General features: G+C 49.1%; 1 pseudogene; it reads right to left on the minus strand.

Annotated features, from left to right (window-relative positions):
* Positions 1–5803: 5803 nt before the first annotated feature.
* Positions 5804–7299, minus strand: LOC110320183 (annotated as a pseudogene).
* Positions 7300–7414: the final 115 nt, after the last annotated feature.

A 7414-nucleotide genomic window follows, 5' to 3' on the forward strand; every position in this document is an offset into this window, starting at 1 on the left:
CACACCCCTGCCACACGAACCTGTTTGCTCCCATGCATTTCCTCTCGGTGAACTGTATTCCCTCAGATTGTGAGTCAACATAAGCTTTGGCCTATATTAGCTTGCTTTCTCCTGCTGTGTTAAAATACCATGACCAGGAGAAAGTTGAGGAGGGTTTCTTCGACTTGTAGGTTAGAGCCCCTGGCCAGAGGAAATCAAGGCAGAAGCTCAAGGCAAGAACTTGGAGGCAAGATCTGAAGCAGAGACTGTGAAGGAACTCAGCGTACTGACTTGCTCAGCCTGCTTTCTTATATCACCTGCTTAGGGGCAGCACCCCCACACACACACACATAGTGGGCTGCGTACTCCTACATCCATCATTACCCCACAGGTCTAACCTAGAGGTAAATTTTTATCAAGATATTTTATCAATCAAGATGCCTCTGTTCTTCCCAGATATGTCTAGGTTTGTGTCAAGTTGACAAAACTCAGCCAGCAGTCTCTTCAGCTGCTTCTTGTCAAGGACTTCTTGGTCACAGAGAAAAGAGACCAAAACCAGTCTCATGGACTGGCCAGCTTCTTAGACCAATTGCTCCTTTGGAGAAATATTTTAGAACAGTTAGAATCAGGGCGGGGTGTCACATGGTACAAGTCTTAGAGCCGGCTCAAAAGGCTCATGCACACAACGGGAAGTAAGAATCTGTGTTAGCAGGCCGGAACAGGAGGCCAGAGTAAGAAAAATATCAGTTTTCATTACAGAGTTTGTACGCCCCTCCCCCAATCACTGAAATTCTTAACAAAAATGGGTAAATTTCACCAAGGAGACTGATAATCTTCCCATCAGCCATGACATTCCACAGGAAGGTTTTTGTCTCTGGTCCTGGGCAATGGCAGTCTTCCTTAAAATTGGGATACTTTAACTTTAGGTGGCAGGCTCTTCTTTGATGTGAAGAGCCTGTTGCAGGTGAAAATGTTTGGGATGCAGAAAGACTGAACATTTCCTCATAAAACCCTTGGAATCAAGAAAGATCAATAAGGCCAGGGTGAAGTGATTATAACCGATAAGGCACACGGAGTGTCTGCTGAAACAGGGACTTCTTGGAAGCTCTACAGTGGGGAGGGGGCTTTTCACAGCGCCGCGCGCGCGGGGGTAAAGGAGGAGAATGGTGTGGGGCGGAAGCCTGAGGTTTGTCTGGACATGAAGGACTCGGTGAGAGGTGGCTGCTGGACGCCAACAAGAGCTGGGAGCAGGGGATCTGTTTACACGAGGAACCCGAGGCATGAGTGCAACACAGAGAAACCTGACGTCCACAGAGCAGGGCAGCCCCTGGATGCACTGGCAACCGAGGAGGAGCAGGGAAGGCAGCTCTCTAGAGTGAGGCTTTTCGTTACTTACTAAGGAAGTTCAGTTTTGTTGAAAAAAAAAATCACTGCATTTCTGGGATACAGTGGCTCATGCTTGCAATCCCAACATGTGGGAGATGGTCAATAGGACTGCTTGGCGCTGAGCTCAGCCTGGGCTAATAATACAGAAAGTACTAGGGTAGCCAGAGCATGTGCATCGATGTACAACATGTGTCTACCTACACAAACATACATACACACGTGCGTGCACACGCATGCACAAGCACACACAGACACACACATACAAGCGTGCACACGCACACACACAGACACACACATACATGTGTGCACGCATACACACACATACACACATGCACACACATACACACACACACACACACACACATGCACACACATGCGCACACACCCCACGGAGCTCTTGGCTCAGGCTTCTGGCACCAGCAGCCATCCCAAGAACTCACCCTACCCCCCCCCCCCCCCCGTCTGTCCTGCTGCCTTTTAATTTCTCTTTTTGAAACACACAAACCAAAGAATCATAAACTCAGAAATCGCCACTTTCCTTCAGTCTAATTGATTGGAAGCCTCGTCTCATGGCAGGCTTCAACCAGAGCACGCTGGGACTGCCTGCTGGCCGTCAACTCATGCTGAGCGCCACTCCGGCCATCTGCTGCTCCACGCGGGCCATATGGAAAGGGGCCCACACTTTGGAAAAGCCAAATTATTTTCTTCTGTGTGTTCTCTTTGCTGTACTTGCCAAATCTATGGATCAAGCATGGGTGTGATTACAGTTTCCTAATCTGTTCTCTTTGAAAGCTAGTGACTCCAGTTTTATGATGAGGGCCTTTAGGTAGCACTCATAATAGTGAAATAGTGACCGCGTCACCCTCTGATATCAGTGGCACAGGAGAATTAAGGAATCACTTCTGTGGTCCAATTCCACAATGGTTCCTGTTCTCTATGAAGGGAATAAAATCACATGCCCTTTAATCCTCCAATTTGGTATGCAGAGGCAGGTAGATCTCTATGAGTTTGAGGACCCCTGGTCTATAGAGCGTTTTCCAGGACAGGCAGGGCTATACAAGAAACATATCAAAACAAAACAAAACAAAACAAAACAAGGGCATTTTCTTTCCTCTAGAACTCTAAGCTGCCATTCTCTCGCCCAGGCCTGCAATGGCAGCCATAGCCGCACTGGAGCACTTAGTTCTTAACATTTGCAGCTTATTAGCAGCTCAGAAAATGCCTTGCAAAGTCCGAGGTGGAGCAGGCTCCTGCTGAGTTTACAGATCTGATGCCCAAGCTCTCCTTGAAACACCTCTAAAGTGGGTGCTTGAGTGAGGCCTTAGTCGGTTCTGGAAAGTAACTTCACTTTGTGAGGGTTTTGACTAAATAAAGGGGAGCAGAGAACTGCTTGTTTAAAGATCTCAAAGATCATAGTAATGATTCTGAGCTTTTTTTAAAGACTGGGAGGGAGAGGAGGATACAATCTCAGCTGACTTTAGCAGTAGGATGTAGGATGTGTATGTGCAGCTGCCAGGTAACAGCTCTTCTGCCCGCTCAGCTTTCGTTTCCGCTACAGATCTAAGTCTCTCCAAATTCTGTTCTCTCTCTCTCTCTCTCTCTCTCTCTCTCTCTCTCTCTCTCGTGTGTGTGTGTGTGTGTGTGTGTGTCCCAAATCAACCCACTAACATGTTACTGTTGTGTTTTATAAAAAGATAGAGAAGACAGGAATATGGTGGAGTCATTGTAAGGTGACATGCCAGCCACACAATGGTATAGAATTGAGTTTATTTAGGGCATGGGAGGGGAGTTGAGGGAGTAGAGACAGAGAAAGGTGACAGGGAGGGAGAGAGGAGTAGAGGAGTAGAGGCCACCATCAGCATGTGTGGAGGGGGGGAAGGGAATGGGGGGAGAGAGGGTAAAGAGGGCGAGAGAAGAGAAGAGAGCAAGAGACTGAGGAGGGGACCAACAGCATCTTTTATAATGAGTCAGGCACACCTGACTGTCCCCAGGTAACTGTGGGGCGGAGCTACCTGGAGACGAAATGCCAACAACTATAAATTAACTAAAAGTGTCAGGCCAGGGGATGAAATAAGCAATGAATTTTCATTCTCACCATGTCGTGATTTCTGTCTTCTCTTTTTGGGTACTGACTGGTTCCATTACCAGTCTTTCTGTTTTGTTTGTTTTAAGTGAGCCCTTTCCCTCTGTGCCTTTCCAGATCACAAGCGTCATGCTTCCCTTCCCGTTATTAACCCTGACTTTCCCTAAGCACTTTTCCTATACTACTATATTACATGAACATTTGGGCTGTGTTAGCAGGAGCAGGTAAAGGAGCTCCGTGCCTTGTTCTTTATGAGCTGGGGTGCAGGGTGGGCACATGCACGTGCTTGTGTAGGCTGAGAGAGATGTGTGCAGCCGTGTTACGACAGAAGGAACAGGGACTTTTCATAAACCAAAGCCGCCTCTGGAGACACCGCTGCAAACAGATTTGGAATCTGTATTTGATATCCAAAGATTCCCTTCGAGTTTCATGGGCCTTTGTGTTTGTGCACAGTTTAACGTTCTTAAATTCTTTTTGAAGAAGTAAGAAAACAAGAAAGAAATGATTTGGTAATATATCCGACGTGTGCAGTTCTTTGCAGAGAGGCGTCGACAGGTCGGGACACCCGTTCTTTATGTTTCTATCCTCATCTCTGCAGCTGCAAGCCACCCCAAAAGCCACGTAGTACCATGAGAGCTGCCCTGTCTGTGCAAACCCAGTTCCCACAGAAGCCCCCACGCATCCGGCATCCCTGTGGTTTCAGAGCCGCTCATGTACTTCCCAAGCCCAGCACTGTGCTGCTCTGCCCGCCCTCTCAGGTGAGAAGTTCTCCTTCCCACTCACTGCTGTCTGTCTTGGGTCCTGACTGTGCAGTGACAGCACTCCTACCACAGTGTGCTGCAAGCCCAGTGCAGGGGCAGGGGATACCAGTTGCCACCACAATGTGAATAGCAGATACAAAGAAAAATGGAGACCTAGGCAAGGGCCATGGCTGTATATTGTCCTACACGATGTATTCTCGGTGGGCGGGTGTGCCCAGGGTCAGCTGAAGCTGCAGTCTTCTTAGCACAGGAAATCCTTGATTTTCTTCTTTTTTATTACTTTTGTGGGGTTTTTTTTTGAGATTATAATTACATCATTTCCCCCTTCTCTTTCTTCCCTGCAAATCCTCCTGCACATCCTTCCTTGTTCTCTTTCAAATTCATGGCTCCTTTTTTATTATTTACTGTTACATGTATATATGTATATTCATATATGTTCCTGATATGGCATGCTCAGTCGGTATAATGTTAGCTGTTGCTATGTTTTCCGGGTTGACCATTTGGCATTGTATAGCTGGTTTTCCCTGGGGAAAACCATTTCGGAATCATTTTCTCCTTTTGACCCATCCACTCTACCCAGGACCAGATCCAGATCTGGAAAACTTAACTTGTAATTCAGACAATCTTCCCTATGAAAAACAATAAAAACTACACAACATTTTACAGTGGCCTCCTCCAACTGAGTATTTATTTAGACTAGTAAAAACCAATACATTGTAAAATGCTTAAGACAGATGTGTATTTCACAGACCACAAATGCAAAAATGTTATAAATTTCCAAAGTAATAAATTGTTTCATTCAATGCTGTAGAATGTCCTACTATTTTTGGATGAAGTCAGACGACTTTTTTTTTTTTTTAATTATTTTACCGGATTCACAGTTGTGACTTTTAATGTATCTGTATTCTTTAAAGATTATGGGACTTTTTAACTTTGGTCGATGGAGCAGAGAGAGCTGAATGGCCATATGCAGATCACAGTGGGGCTTTGTTAAACCACATACACAACTGAAGGGATATAGACTTCAGTGCTACCTGTTCTGAGCAGAAAACAAGCCACCTCTTTAATAACACGTGGAAAGTGGGATTCTGTGGGGCCTGAGGATGGTTTAGTGGGTAAAGTGCTTGATATGCAAGCATGAGGACCTGAGTTCAAATCCCAGCCCCCATGTACAGACGCAGGCATGGGGATGCAGTATTGAAATCCTGGTGCTGGAGAGGTGGTGGTGGGATTCCTGGAGCTCACTGGCAAGTCCCAAGTCCCAGTGAGAGACATTTTCTCAAAAAGCAAGGTGGACAGCATCTGAGGAAGGCACCGGACACTGATCTCCGGTCTGCATGCACACACACACAAAGGGTGGCGATTTCGTTTTGATTTTATTTCTTGGGTTTCCTTGAGACGGAGTTGCTATCTATTCCAGACTGGCCAGGAGCTTTTCATTCTCTTCCCTTGAACTTCTAAACTCTGCAGCCACAGGTGTGTTCTCGTATCAGGCTTAAAATGTAGGAACTGTGATCCGCTTCCTGCAGGGACTCTTGAGCTGGAGTCCTCCTGCTGGCGCGGGATGGAGACGGGGACAGGACGGGGACACGCCTTAGTCGCAGTCAGCTTCGTTCTCCAATACGCCCACCATGGCCAGCATGTTCCGCAGCTGGACTGTGGGCTCTTCTCCACATGGACGCTGCTCTTGGCCATCCTGCCCTGCAGGTCCTCCAGGTCTAAGGCCCTCCCTGAGGATGGCTAGCATGGCCTCAGGCTCCAGGTCCTCTTGGGACTGGGCCTGCTCACCTTCCCGCCACCTCTGTAGGGCAGCCTCCACTGAGGCTGAGTTGGGGCTGTCCTCCTGAGGACTACTGCAAGGAACTTTCTTGTCCCTCAAGAAGAGGAGCAGGTCACAGGCCTTTGGGGCCACCGGTTCGTTCCAGTCAAGCAAGGCACAAAAGGCAAACTCAAAGAGCTGCAGACAGCAGAGAGTCTGCAAGAATTCCAGGCATGGAGAAGAAGAGGTGGCCCCGGGCAGACGCACTGTATAGGGACAGTGGAGGCTGGGAAGGAACACCCGTGCCAGCTCCAAACCCTGCACTCGGACCTCCCAGTCCAGATCCCGGCTCACTGCGTGGAGAACAGTGGCCACGAGCCACTCCAAGTCTCTAACCACGTCCGCATGGTCGTCCCTCAGCCACTCCATAAAGACCCGTAACACAGCCTTTGAGGGAAGCCCTCTGAGTCTGTGGACAGGATATGCATGAGGTCCATGAATAGGCCCTACTGGGCCTGCGGTTCTCGGGGCTGGTGGGAGTGGCCTGCAGACCCTGGCTGGAGAGCTACCCAGCTGAACCCACTGCACTTACTCCGACATAACTCAGAATCTTGGAGGAGCTGGAGGACAAATGTGGGTACTTCTGAGGAATGCAGTGCCTCTCTGAAGTCAGCTTGCCCTCCCAAGTGTTCGATCAGATGCCTCAGGAACTCCAGGGCTGAGTCCCTCACCTGCCAATGTGGGCTGCACATGCACTTCTTTAGCATGGGGAATAGATATCTGAGGAACAGCAGGGCATCGGGACTGAGATCAGAGCTGCTGGGGGTCTTGTGTGGGTTCTGAAGCCATCTGAGTGTGGCCTGGAAGGCGCTGGACTCTGGGCTCTCCAGGGTCTTCAGGAGGACAGCAAATACCTCCAGCACCAATTCCAGGGGGCTCATCCCCCGAGACAGCATCCCCAAGATGTCAGGGCTGCTCCCCGGACACAAACACAGTCACCCAGAGTCCCACAGAGGCAGCATCCCGCACCGGAGCTGGGGTCCACTGAGCCATCACAGAGATGCAATATAGTCATAGTGGCTTGCAGCAGAGGAACCTGTGGCCAGGGAGAGGGGCACTGGGGCAGCATCTGCAGCTCCTCCAGGTGAGCCGACATGGCAAAGAAGTCCCACACAGCCGAGTTAGATGAGAATGTATCCACAGTCAGCAAGCTACCCACAGTCCCATCCAGCAAGCTTGGAGGTCTAGGGACACGGATGGTGGTAGCTGTCAGGATACAGACCAGTGGACCAGAGGAGGACTCCAAAGACCTGAGTCCTCAGTTCCTGGGGACAGTGATGTGTTTATAAAAAGTTAAAGATATGGAGGGGTGGTGAGGTATGGGGGAATGGGGTGTCCCAGCAAGCCCATGCCAGGGCATCCTTTCCCCCTGAGGGACCAGCCACA

Source organism: Mus pahari, chromosome 4, assembly GCF_900095145.1.
Source record: "Mus pahari chromosome 4, PAHARI_EIJ_v1.1, whole genome shotgun sequence".
In the NCBI taxonomy this organism is placed as follows: domain Eukaryota; kingdom Metazoa; phylum Chordata; class Mammalia; order Rodentia; family Muridae; genus Mus; species Mus pahari.